The sequence below is a fragment of the Schistocerca cancellata genome, chromosome 8 (genome assembly GCF_023864275.1).
Source record: "Schistocerca cancellata isolate TAMUIC-IGC-003103 chromosome 8, iqSchCanc2.1, whole genome shotgun sequence".
NCBI classification, from domain to species: Eukaryota; Metazoa; Arthropoda; class Insecta; order Orthoptera; family Acrididae; genus Schistocerca; species Schistocerca cancellata.
The window spans coordinates 84927264-84941848 of NC_064633.1; the positions used below are offsets into that span (position 1 = coordinate 84927264).

Below are 14585 nucleotides of genomic sequence, written 5' to 3' on the forward strand. Positions count from 1 at the left end.
ATGTGGAAATCAAAATATGTCCCCTTCGGTGTTTCATCCATTTTCTACTTCAGGTCCTCAAAGACGTTTCCACGAAATGTCATTGTCCTATGATCATTCAGAGTTTAATTATAATGACCCTGTAAAATCTGGACCAGAAGACAACAGCAGTAATGTAAATGTCTATACACAGTCAAATGGCTGGATTTGACTAAGACGGGAGAAACAAGAAACATGGAAAAGAGCTACATCTGAAGATTAATATTTTACAACACAATTGAACAACTATGTGTCACAAAGAGAGAATGTAGAGTAACAGATACACGAGAATTTTTGAACATGTCAGCCAGAAAAAATCTCCCTGGTGCAAGCTACTCCAAGCGATGGCAGAGGCATTTGTACTCAGGAGATTCGTGTGACGAGACTGATATGATTATGGCCATAGGACAGAAACTAATAGACTGAACACAGAGTGGTAGTTGGAGCTAGATGTAAGTGACATTTCGTTTTGGAAATCATTACGGAATTCAATATTCCAAGACCCACAGTGTCAAGAGCATGCTCAGAAAACCCTATTTCAAGCAATACCTCTTACCACAGACAACGCAGTGGCAGACGGCATTCACTTAGCGACCGAGAGCAGCGGTGTTTACGTAGAGTTGTCAGTGCTTATAGACACTGTGTGAATTAACAGCAGAAATCAATGTGGGACATATGGCAAACGTATCCGATAGGGCAATGCGATGAAATTTGGTGTTAATGGCTGCAAGCAACCAGCATTATTGCCTTCGCTAACAGCACATTATCACCTACAGTACCTCTGTCTGAACTCTTGTCCATTTCGATTGGACCATAGATGACTGGAAAACTGTGGCCTTGTCAGACGAGTCCTGATCTCAGCTGGTAAGAGCTGACGGAAGCGTTAGTGTGTAGCGCAGACCCCACAAATCCACGAACCCAAGTTGTCAAGGATGCACTGCAGAAGTGGCAGTGGCTCCATAATGGTGTGCCCTGTGCTTACACGGAATGGAATGGGTCCTCTGGTCCAAATGAACCTATCATTGACTGGAAATGGTCACATTTGTATACTTTGAGACCATCTGCAGCCATTCACACACTTCACGTTCCCAAACTACGATGTCATGTCACCAGACCACAACGGTTCACGATTGTTTTGAAGAACATTTTGGACAACTCGAGCAAAAGATTTGGCTACCCAGCTTTAAACAACATGAATCCCATTGAACATTTATGCAACGTAATAGAGGGGTCAGTTCGTGCACAAAATCTTGCAACACTTTCACAATTATGGACAACTACTACGGGGGCAGCACAGCTCAATACCTCTGCCGGGACTTCTGACGACTTCTTCCATTCGTGCCATGTCGAGCAGCTGCACTACGCCTTGCAAAGGGAGGTCGGACACCGTATACCCCGACTTGCCATCACAGTGTATCAGAACAAGTTAACACAGTGAAATGTGAGAAGACCCAATATGCAGCCTCAGACAAAGAGGAATATTCACTGTGAGTTGTTGACTTTGACCAGTGATGTAGCAAACACGTGAGAAGCAGGGTAAACAAGGTGACTATTGTGATGACCAGTGGCGATTTTTCAAATGAGATACGTTATACAACAGTGTTGTCACAACCAGTGTTTTGCTTTCACACCCATTGGCTCTGGCAACTAACAACAAAACTCAATATACACACCAAAATGTGATGTAACAGCAGCTATTAACATGATGTCACTGGTCAAAGCCAGTAACTCGCATCAAATATACCTTTTGTCCCACAATCTCCCTTAATACTACGCAACGTACCATAATCAACCTCATTCCACTTGTCGATTCAGCCAGAACAAACCCTTATGTTGCAATGTGTTGTAATTTCCTTATGGCAGTGGTTGTCAGATACACAGATTATGGGAGTAAAGATTGTTTCAAATTTGAGAGGAAAGAATGTTGAAAGATCACCCAATGCATTCCAAATGGAAACGTTTACAAAGACTTATCAACTGAACAGAATGTCAATGTTTTCCAGGAAAAAAGTTCTGATGTTTACATTTCTGTGGGGAGAGCCGCATCGTCTACTGCTGACAAAAGCTGGCCTATGTTTGCAATGCGCTAGTCACTGTGCTGGATTTCATGTTCTTGTCTGCTCAGCACTCATTTTGTTACTAGCTTTGTTTTTATGACATGAGGACCGAGATATTTCCTGTAAGCATTCTCCAGAAAAGACGTTAGCTTTCAAATAATGTAAAATGATTGAGGTATTACAATATATGGAACAAAAATATTACTACATGCACACCAGAACATAAAGAGATGAAAAAATTTTAATTAAAAGCCCCTTTTAACACAAAATAAAGTCAGATACAGAGGAAGGTTTGAAGCCAGTCATTGGTTTTGATTTGTGATATAGGAAATGTGGAATAAATGCCTTAAAAACAGTGTGGCAACTATAATGTCATGTTATTGGTGATTTTTCAAACAGGCTACAGTACAGACCAGACTGTTACCACAACCCAATGTTTTTTCAGTACCAGGCTTATTGGCTTTGCCAACACTAACTGCCACCTTCAAACCTAACCAATACCTCTGTCTAAAATACAGATCAGTGTGTCACAAGATCTAGTCTTTTTCCCCAATTCATTGGCTTTGCCAACTAACAACAGAACTGAATACATGCACCAAAGGGCATGCCACAACAACCATTACTATGTCACTAGCCATAGCTGATGGCTCATACTGAACATTCCTCTTGACCCAAAAAGATCTATCAAATGACAAAACCACAATTATTTCTTATGTTATCTGGCTACAAAAAATAAAGCAACACAGTATAGATGGGGTTTTCTTTTCATAACAGTAGTACATACAATACTGGCCATTAAAATTACTACACCACGAAGATGACGTGCTACAGATGTGAAATTTAACTGAAAGAAAGAAGATGCTGTGATATGCAAATGATTAGCTTTTCAGAGCATTCACGCAAGGTTGGCGTTGGTGGCGACACCTACAACATGCTGACATGAGGAAAGTTTCGAACAGATTTCTCATACATGAACAGTAATTGACCGGAGTTGCCTGAAGAAACATCGTCGTGATGCCTCGTGTAAGGAGGAGAAATGCGTACCATCATGTTTCCAACTTTGAGATCCAATGACTGTTAGCAGAATATGGAATTGGTGGGTTCAGGAGGGTAATACAGAACGCTGTGCTGGATCCCAACAGTCTCATGTCACTAGCAGTCGAGATGACAGGCATCTTATCCGAATGGCTGTGGATCGTGCAGCCACACTTCAATCCCTGAGTCAACAGATGGGGACGTTTGCAAGACAACAACCACCTGCACGAACAGTTCAATCACGTTTGCAGCAGCAGGTACTATCAGCTCTGAGTCCATGGCTGCGGTTACCCTTGACACTGCATCACAGACAGGAGCACCTGCGATGGTGTACGCAACGATGAACCTGCGTGCATGAATGGCAAAACCTCACTTGTTCGGATGAATCCAGGTTCTGTTTACAGCATCATGATAGTAGCATCCGTGTTTGGTGACATCGCGGTGAACGCACATTGGAAGCGTGTATTTGTCATCACCATACTGGCGTATCACCCGGTGTGATGGTATGGGGTGCCATTGGTTACACGTCTCTGTCACTTCTTGTTCGCATTGACGGCACTTTGAACAGTGGACGTTACATTTCAGATGTGTTACAACCCGTGGCTCTACCCTTCATTTGATCCCTGCAAAACCCTACATTTTGGCAGGATAATGCAGGACCACACGTTGCAGGTCCTGTACGAGCCTTTCTGGATACAGAAAATGTTCAACTGCTGCCCTGGGCAGCACATTCTCCAGATATCTCACCAATTGAAAACATCTGGTCAATGGTGGCCGAGCAACTGGCTCGTCACAATACACCAGTCACTACCGTATTTACTCGAATGTAAGCCGCACTCGAATCTAAGCCGCACCTGAAAAATGAGACTCGAAATAAAGGAAAAAAAAAATTCCCAAATCTAAGCCACACCTGAAATTTGAGACTCTAAATTCAAGGGGAGAGAAAAGTTTTAGGCCCCACCTTCAAATCGAAACAAAGTTGGTCCATTGTAATATGAGACACAATTTAGGTCGAATGAATGACGATACAGCTACAGTAGTTTGGTTAGAGTCGAAAGCTTAGCAGTTAAGCTTTACCAGGTAGCCATTGCTATGCGTCAGGCGCTCCGTTCGTATTTATACGGATACCTTCCTTTTTCACGTGCTTCGTCTGGTTTGAATTGATTGCTTATTTTGCTTTGATCTGATAAGTGCCATTATCTATGTTATAGGTATTTACGTCAGTCACTCCAAGCTGAAAATGCATTACTATACTGTGTCATGCATTGTTTGTCGCATTCTGATAGTGCGTGTTTACGGCCTGTCGCTGCTCGCGGCATGGCTTGCTTTTGTGCGTGCTACCGCCGCCTACAATTAAAAAGAGAAGAATCGTCTTATTACCGAAACAATGGCAAGAGACTGCTATTTGTTGTTACTTACACTGCTGCTTTCTTTGATAATGATCAACAAGAACCAAATAATAGATTGCTTATGATAGAACATGTTCTGAACGAGAGTTTGGCGAAAATTTTTCTCCGTTTGAAAATCTTTGCGGCCGCTTCTTTAGTACATCAAATTCTGCACAGAAATTAGTCATCTTAGATTTAAAAATCTAGTCAGTTGCCGTGCTTCATTTCTGACTGTATCACTATTAGGCACAAGAGTAATACGAATATAAACATGACACGATACGTATATTCTTCCACGTTTGCTGTTGTCTCACTCTAGTTTCGTAGTTTATTTGGCAGACAGGATTTAAATGAGATAGAAGCAAACACGAAAGAATACATGGCAAAATGTTTATATTTGTATTATTCTTATGGTGAAGAGAATACTGCATGTGATTCACATTTCATGAGGTTCCTATTAGCAACCATTTCTTCTCACAGGTAGGAAAAAAATTCAGAACGTAGAGTTGGCCATATTGACAAAAATCCCAGTATTATCAGTCGGATTTTCGTAGTACATTGAAATTCGAAGATGAACAATACGGAATTTGTATTTACTTCGTTGGATAATGTATGAAAATGCAGTGGTCGAAACTCGGGCGGAGAAAAAAGCTCGTCTTCCAATTTTTTTTTTTTAATTTTATTTATTGACGTAGAGCTTTTGGCGCCAGTATTTATCTTTGTGCCTACAAAGGATGCCTGTGTAGCGCTACATATATTCGACGGCAGAAGTTAGTTGTGGCGGCACCTATCAACATTTTTCAGAACTTCAGTTTGCTGTGCACTCGATTCTAAGCCACAGGCGGTTTTTTGGATTACAAAAACCGGAAAAAAGTGTGGCTTAGATTCGAGTAAATACGGTACTCTTTATGAACTGTGGTATCGTGTTGAAACTGCATGGGCAGCTGTACCTGTACACGCCATCCATTCTCTGTTTGACTCAATGCCCAGGCGTATCAAGGCCGTCATTACGGGGTGCTGATTTGTCAGGGTCTATGCACCCAAACTGGGTGAAAATGTAATCACATGTCAGTCCTAGTATAATATATTTGTCCAATGAATACCTGTTCATCATCTGCATTTCTTCTTGGTGTAGAAATTTTAATGGCCAGTAGTGTATTTAATCTAGCACACAAATGTTGGTGTTCTGAAATAGTCAGATGGCATTTTTGCTATTCTTTCACTTCTCAGCAATGTGGAAAATTTACCGTACAACTTTTGTCAAGAACATCCATCAAGAGTATTGTTTGGGCCTATTATAATCTTAATCACTGTTAGATCCTTAATTCTGATACTGTATTCAATTTCCTGTATCACATCTTTTATTATAAACTGTACTTTCACCATTTGGTTCTGGGCTAAGTGAAGTGTGTGTTTACATTCTGCTCAGTGTGAACACATCACCATTTGACAGTGATGTTCCTTTCAGAGTGAACTGACCTTAAAAGTGCACAAATGTTAGCATCAAATTAGGCAAACACTCACTTCATGCGACACACCGAAACTGTTTGGTTACAAAGTGACAGAATGACTTGCCAGCAGGGGCCTACTCAGCTTCAGGAGGCAGGACTTCAAGTACTGTTGATACACACATTTAGAAGTAGGGAAAAAACTATTAGGTATCTTCTGGAAATGTTAGATCATTCTTCAAGGAGGGAAGGTTGAGAGGCAGCCAGCTGTTGTAAGTGGAACAGAAAGTTGTTGGGGGAAGAAAACACCTACTTCCCATCTACAGGCTCAAACTCTGAACTTTCTCATATGTTTGAAGCATTAATAACACGAACAATCCAACTGAAATCTCAATATTCACATTCCTGAAAAGGTCCCGACAACTATACATAAAATACAGGTGACAGATTTGAGGCAGTCACCATCATCTTTATGAAGTGGTCACAAATGCAGTCTCGACACTGCCACTGGTGAAAGCTGATTGTTAGTGTCATTATGTCCTGCAGGTAAAAAAGGCAGTTTATGTTACATGGATATTGGTGGGAAAAACACTGTGCTCAAACTTAATTTTAGTTACTTCCAACAAACTACTTTGCACACAAACGAAGAAACCGTATATCTAATTATCCACACTGCAAAGTCGTAATGCAAAGGAACTTAAGATCTGTAACATGCAGCTTCCCATGTAACTTCTTATCAATATAAATGGCATCATACACTCCTGGAAATTGAAATAAGAACACCGTGAATTCATTGTTCCAGGAAGGGGAAACTTTATTGTCACATTCCTGGGGTCAGATACATCACATGATCACACTGACAGAACCACAGGCACATAGACACAGGCAACAGAGCATGCACAATGTCGGCACTAGTACAGTGTATATCCACCTTTCGCAGCAATGCAGGCTGCTATTCTCCCATGGAGACGATCGTAGAGATGCTGGATGTAGTCCTGTGGAATGGCTTGCCATGCCATTTCCACCTGGCGCCTCAGTTGGACCAGCGTTCGTGCTGGACGTGCAGACCGCGTGAGACGACGCTTCATCCAGTCCCAAACATGCTCAATGGGGGACAGATCCGGAGATCTTGCTGGCCAGGGTAGTTGACTTACACCTTCTAGAGCACGTTGGGTGGCACGGGATACATGCGGACGTGCATTGTCCTGTTGGAACAGCAAGTTCCCTTGCCGGTCTAGGAATGGTAGAACGATGGGTTCGATGACGGTTTGGATGTACCGTGCACTATTCAGTGTCCCCTCGACTATCACCTGTGGTGTACGGCCAGTGTAGGAGATCGCTCCCCACACCATGATGCCGGGTGTTGGCCCTGTGTGCCTCGGTCGTATGCAGTCCTGATTGTGGCGCTCACCTGCACGGCGCCAAACACGCATACGACCATCATTGGCACCAAGGCAGAAGCGACTCTCATCGCTGAAGACGACACGTCTCCATTCGTCCCTCCATTCACGCCTGTCGCGACACCACTGGAGGCGGGCTGCACGATGTTGGGGCGTGAGCGGAAGATGGCCTAACGGTGTGCGGGACCGTAGCCTAGCTTCATGGAGACGGTTGCGAATGGTCCTCGCCGATACCCCAGGAGCAACAGTGTCCCTAATTTGCTGGGAGGTGGCGGTGCGGTCCCCTACGGCACTGCGTAGGATCCTACGGTCTTGGCGTGCGTCCGTGCGTCGCTGCGGTCCGGTCCCAGGTCGACGGGCACGTGCACCTTCCGCCGACCACTGGCGACAACATCGATGTACTGTGGAGACCTCACGCCCCACGTGTTGAGCAATTCGGCGGTACGTCCACCCGGCCTCCCGCATGCCCACTATACGCCCTCGCTCAAAGTCCGTCAACTGCACATACGGTTCACGTCCACGCTGTCGCGGCATGCTACCAGTGTTAAAGACTGCGATGGAGCTCCGTATGCCACGGCAAACTGGCTGACACTGACGGCGGCGGTGCACAAATGCTGCGCAGCTAGCGCCATTCGACGGCCAACACCGCGGTTCCTGGTGTGTCCGCTGTGCCGTGCGTGTGATCATTGCTTGTACAGCCCTCTCGCAGTGTCCGGAGCAAGTATGGTGGGTCTGACACACCGGTGTCAATGTGTTCTTTTTTCCATTTCCAGGAGTGTATCTATCATACCTGAAATGTACGACTGTGGAAGGTCAAATTCATGATACTGTTACAAGGCAAAGATGGTGTGTTTTGACGGGACTCAACTTCTACCCACATGGAAAGAAAATACAATGAAGTCGTGATGGTGGAGGAGGGAAGGTATGATAATTTCATGGCGAACCTTCAAAAGAAAAATGTAAAAGTGTCTTTTTTTAATGTTGATAGGACATACACATCTGCTGCTTCTAATATGTTAATAATTTTTAACTTGCGTTGGACTGTGTACGACTGAATATACACAAATTACATTTTGGTGGACATTTGGAAATGTTAATTAACATCACCAGTAATGTAGATACCATAATTAACACCACAACAATTATTATATTTCATTTTAACCCTTTATGACAAAAATTTTTTTCTTTATGTGGCAATGTGACTTTTTAATGATTTAAGATGCAAGATTTAAACAAAGAAGTACCCATTTTCATAACATACTTTGTACACTTGGCTTCATTTTATGGACTGAAGTACATTGAAAATCCACTTTTACAATTTTCAACAGACTTCAAAAAATGCGGGAAAATGTAATATGAGGGTAATGATGTTTTAAGGTGTACAAGTTACGTATAGGATACCCCCTTACATTTTCACACCTTCTGTATGATACGTACATAACAGGCATAAAAAGACCTAATGAAGGTTTATTATCTAATAAAAACTGCTGATGTAACAAACTGATAGCTGTCTGGGAAGTAGGAACATTTGACTCAATTTATACATAATAATAGATGTTTCTGCAAGCTTGCAGGTGTCATTCATTATTTAAAGAAAGAAATATTGCACTAGTTACGTATTTTTTGTACTTAGCACAATGTGTTTCGAGATTTTTCTCATTAAGTGCAAATATGTACATAAATATTTTGTGTCATGTTTGAATGTGTGTTATTCTGTGTCTCTTCCACTGTAGTCATCTTTTTGAGGTTATAAGGTATACACATATGCTAACTACCACTCACATTGATTGTGTAACATCACAAAAAACACACATGTAAATACTGCACCTGACAACAAGAATAAATTTTCTGTAAAGGAGAGCTTCCAATTTTAAGTTTGACAAGTTTCATTTTAAAAAAATAATTTTTTAACCTTCAAGAGTAATGTTTGTCTTCACTGAAGTTGTTTCTAACTAATTTCTTTGTTAGAATCTTCATTTCTAGCGTTTTTGTTGCAGTTACTTCTTACACTTTGTTGTAGTTTCTTTGTCATGGTTGTTCATTGCAGGTTTCTGTATTGTAGCTGTCCATTGCTAATTTGTTTATTGAAGAGGCTTCTAAGAAATCTGAGACCATCCAGCAAGTTCTGTGTTTTCATGAGGAATTTGCCAGTTGACACAGTTGCAGTGTGCTTTGTGAAAAGGACTGTTTGAAATGTCTTCTGACTGGGGCCACCGGGAAAGTGTGCTGACTGTGATATATAAGACAAACACAAAACAGACTTCGTTCAGGCTGGGAATAAGTGTTCTCATTTGAAGACTCTGTTTCAAAGTGAATATGCTTCCAGTGATGACTGTGTGCTAAATGTTTTGACAGAATAACAATAATGATAGTATCTGAACAAGGTGAAGCCTCGCATGGTGCAGATGATGCAGATTTTGCATCAATAGAGGAAGAATTAAATACCCTGAATCAGTCAACTACAGAGGTAGGTGTTAGTCCTGTTAAGAAACCGTGGTCAATGAAGTCGAGTCCTAAGCTCTATCCATCAAGAATATGCACAGAAATTACTAAGGCTATGGATGAATACACAACAGCAAAACTGACTACACTCTTCAAAGTAGAAATTCCATCTTCAGAAGAAAATTAACCAAAGCACTCTTGCCGGGAATTTTTCACAAATATCAATTCAGCTGTTGAATATTTTGCATCCTACAGTGAAAAGGCACAGGTTTTAACTATTATTCCAGAGACACTTTAAAAGAAAATAATTTTGAACCACATTGAATCAGTATCAAAAGTACATGGTAGACAAATCGAGAAACGTGGGGTATGTAAAAGGAGTCTTTGGAAGACCAGGTCCCTATTATGGTCATCCTGTAGAAGCGGCTCAAGTTCAAATAGCTCAGTCATTTTATCTGGAACGATAAATGGGATTGTTCTCACCAGAGTGCCAACAAAAAAGACACTAACTGTAACAGTTGAAGGTCAAAAAGTTGTGAAAGTGAAGAGGTAACGCTTTCAGTATTAAAGAAAGTTTTGCACTTTATAAGAGCAACTATACAACTCCACATATTGGAAGATCAAACTTCTATACCCTACGACTTAAGTGGGTAGTTCCACAACCACCTAGAGGTGTCCGTTTATGTGTGTGCTGCGCGATTTTTGAACTTTGTGTGGTAACTTCGAAGAACTTACTGGAGCACGTGACATATGACACCTTGTTGGGTGTGTGAAGTCATTAGTAGTCTATAACATAAAGCGAGATACTTGTTTGTTTCCAGAATGTGGTGACTGCCCTGGAAAGGGAGGACTGTGTTTATGGACACTTTGCCTGAAAGATGTAGCAGATAACTCTGCAGAAATTACATATGCGACATGCGAGGAAAATAAACTAATTAAGAAAACTGTTGCCTTTGACAATTTTGTTGGTGAACTTGGTAAATGGTCAGTGAAAGCTGTAACACACCAGCATCTGAAGAAGTTGCAACAACAACATACTGCAGAAAAAGTGTGTGTAGAGACTGAAGAACCATGTTTAGTGCTTCACTGTAATTTTACTGAGAACTGGTCTGTAATTCCCCCACAAGTACAAGGGAATCATTTGAGTAATGACCAGGTTTCAGTTTTTACAGAAGTGACATTTTCAAATCAAGGCCACAAGTGTTTCACAGGACATGACTCAGCAAATGCTTTGCTAGCAATGTGCAAAATTCTTCAACTGCAAACAGGGGCAGAGAAGATCATTATTTCTGACTATGCTCCTAGTCACTTTAAAAATCGTTACCAGCTGTTTGAATTGAGAAAGTCGCCTGTGCCAACTGACTGAGTATACAGTGCTACTGGTCATGGGAAGGCGCCTTGTGACTGTAGGAGGCCTGCTGAAGCACCATGCTACAAAGCAATCTTTCCAGACCAAATACAGCTGTGATTCACGATGCTGAGGATTTTATAAGAGTCATGAAATCTTACACATCCCCAGCCCTCATTCTTTTGTCCAAACAGGAAATCTAAGAACTCCATGAGCAGAAAGAAGAAGAATGGCCCAAACAAACTACTCTTGTGAAAGGAATTCAGAAGACATTTTTGAACTCAAAGTGATGGGCGAACTCCTACTGTACGCACTTCAGAGAGCAAGAAAAAAGAAATTTCGTTCATTCAGCTGACACCTCAGAAACAGCAGAAACAACAAATATTCAGATTCACAACCTGAGAAGGAAGATGTTTGTGGCATGTGACTGACAGGTGGATTGTAGAGATTATTGACACCAGTTATAACTTAAACGAAATTGTAGTGAACTTTATGCCACCACATGGACCAGCTACCGGATACAGGTTTCCAGCTGAAAGATAGCAACAATGCCATCAGTGCTCACTTGCCGTATACAGTGTGTTGAAATTCTAAGTGCTGCAGTTCCCATTGGTTCAACAGGAAGGCGTATATCAAAGGAAGATACAGAAGCAGTGGCACACATTTTTAATTCATTTACTGGCTAATTTCAGCACAAAACACAGTGCACAGAAGTTGTATAAACTGAACCTTTAAGTCTCTGGACCGTTTACATACATTTTGGAACCAATTAAAATGCTTGAAAAAATGAGTCGCTTACTCATCTTTCAAAACTAAAATTATGTTAAATAAGGCTAGGTTTTTATTTTTATGAGCGTGTTATGTGATAATAAAACAGGTTTTATGCATGGCAAAAATTTCAATTTTTTTATAAAACCTGTTCAACCTAAAAGTGGAAGATCACCTTTTCAGGGAATATAGAACTATGTGATACTAATAATAATAATAATAATAATAATAATAATAAAATTTTCACGGAATGGCATTTTTGAAATTTTTTTTTTCCATAAACTATTAAACAAGTTCAGAATGCTATGGTAAAAGAACTTTGACAGGTAAGACCAAGTAGAGGATTTCCGTTATCATAAAGCATTTATCTTTTAAATAAAAGAACAAAATATATGGAATTGTTCTAGAAATACAGCATTTTAATTTTTTTCCCAAAATTTACATCTTCAAAATGGTATGCACAGTCTCATCTTTGAAGGGCTGTATCTCTGAGCAGAAACTTTTTTGGAGAAAACTAAAACTAATACTTGTTCCTTACTTAGTTCTTCACTTTAACATATGCTAAATTCAATAACATCCGAGACTATGAAAGTAAGATTTTTTTCCTAGCTTGGCTGAACTGATATGAACTATGCCTTATAAATATGTCACTTAACCAATAATTTTATGAAGATCTCATTTTCTATCCAAACAAGACTAAAGCTAATACACAAGCAGTTTAATACATAAGGCAAAGGACAACATAGGCTAAACAAGCTATCAAACTGAGGTCCACTCTTGGGTCAGATAAAATTAACAAAAAGACAAAAAAGATTACATGAATCAATAATAAATAGAACTTTTTTACATAGGGCGCAATCCTGGGAAACAACACAAGATTGAAGAAGACAAAGCCATACAAATGGATTTTTTGAGAAGTTGAAGAGTTTCAATGCGAGAGAAGATACCAAATAAAAAAATTGTGAAGCAAAAGAAAACTCGCATGCGCGTCACCGAAGAGGTGAAGAAACGGAGTTTCAAATGGTATGGGCATGTGATGTGGTTAGGTGATGAACGGCTGGCGAATACACAGTTAAGATGAAGAAACTGATCATTCTTGCTTCATGAAATCCATTAACGCTGTCTAAGTTACATGAAAACACAGCTAACTGTGGAAGTCTCAAAAAATTTGGCCTGACAATGAAGAAAGTTACGTCACACAATAGACCACCTGTCAGGGCAACCGATTAATAGTAGGCAATAAATTTTAATTTGTTCCACCAAGTTTCATATAATCGATGACAAGACTAAATGCTGTCGACTCTCTAAAAAAATATATTTATTACAAACACATTCATTTTACTTTTGATATGAAATATTTTAGATTTTACAAAATCGTCAATTAAAATCTACCGGTAAGAGAGTCGTTATGTGAATGTCACACTGAGGTAATTACTTTTTTCTCATAAAGTCTTAAACCACATTTATTTTCATGTAGAACAGATCGTCAAAGTCTGGCTATACTGTTACCGCAAACACAGTTAGCTTGCGTGATGTGTCGATGAAATAAAATTATCAACTGTAAACTGTACACATACCTACAGCAGCGAACGACTGTTTCAACTCTGTCAAATGAAACACACATCCCCGCCATGCCCTTCGTGTTGATACCACGTGACCAGCGGGTTCACACCACTGGTCCACATTGACTTATAAGTGAATATCGTAATCCAAATAAGAACGATGCCGCGAAACTAAATGTCACGCACGTGTGTTATAAATGAAACTCTAGATATGAGATGGAATCAATGAAATAATCTCGATGAGAAATAGCTCTACTATGACATTGTAGTAGCATACAAATATCTATTGCCCAATTCACAAAAAAAAAAAAAAAAAAAATTGCCGGCCGAAGTGGCCGAGCGGTTCTAGGCGCTACAGTCTGGAACCGCGCGTCCGCTTCGGTCGCAGGTTCGAATCCTGCCTCGGGCATGGCTGTGTGTGGCGTCCTTAGGTTAGCTAGGTTTAAGTAGTTCTAAGTTCTAGGGGACTGATGACCACAGCAGTTAAGTCCCATAGTGCTCAGAGCCATTTGAACCATTTTTGAACAAAAAAAATTGTCACTAGTTCAGAATCGCTCTAAGGCGTTCATCATAAGAATAAACTTGATGTAAACATTACACTATGTATTCTTCTGCGTTTCCTGTAATCGTATTGGATTTCGTTCCACGTGAAGCGTAAGCCAAGCTGTCTCGAGTATAATCAAACACGATGATAAGTATTCGTTCTATTTTGTGCGTTACACGCTCATCGACACGGCGACAATATCAACAGCTTTACCGGCGCATTTAAACTAGGACAGCACTGGCCAACCAGCTAGTCATGCTAACCTGCAGTTGTAAAAAGCTCGTCTCGAGCAGACAAATAATACAGCTTCGAATGTCATTTAATGTTTAAATAGAATGAAATAATGTAAGGCAAAACTCCGGCAGTATGCTCCATACGCGACATACGGAAACCTCCCACAGAACTGTAATTTAATACAAGAGTGATGAAAATTGCCAACTTAAGCACAGTGTAATTTTTCTGCGTAAGCTAAGTGTGACGAAAGAGCGTATTGCAGAGATTTCAGCGCATAGTTAAATACTGAAGCCAGTGAAGGTATTATTTATAGTCAGTCGTCAGGTAATCTTTGAACTCCT

At 40.6% G+C, this 14585-nt stretch overlaps 1 long non-coding RNA gene across 1 annotated transcript in view; it reads right to left on the reverse strand.

Moving 5' to 3' along the window:
* LOC126095065 (uncharacterized) overlaps nucleotides 1–13546 on the reverse strand; it is a 56425-nt gene extending 42879 nt beyond the window's left edge. The window contains exon 1 of the long non-coding RNA XR_007521904.1: nucleotides 13482–13546. This is a non-coding gene — a long non-coding RNA (uncharacterized LOC126095065). The remainder of the gene's footprint in view (nucleotides 1–13481) is intronic.
* Between the last annotated feature and the right edge of the window lie 1039 nt (nucleotides 13547–14585).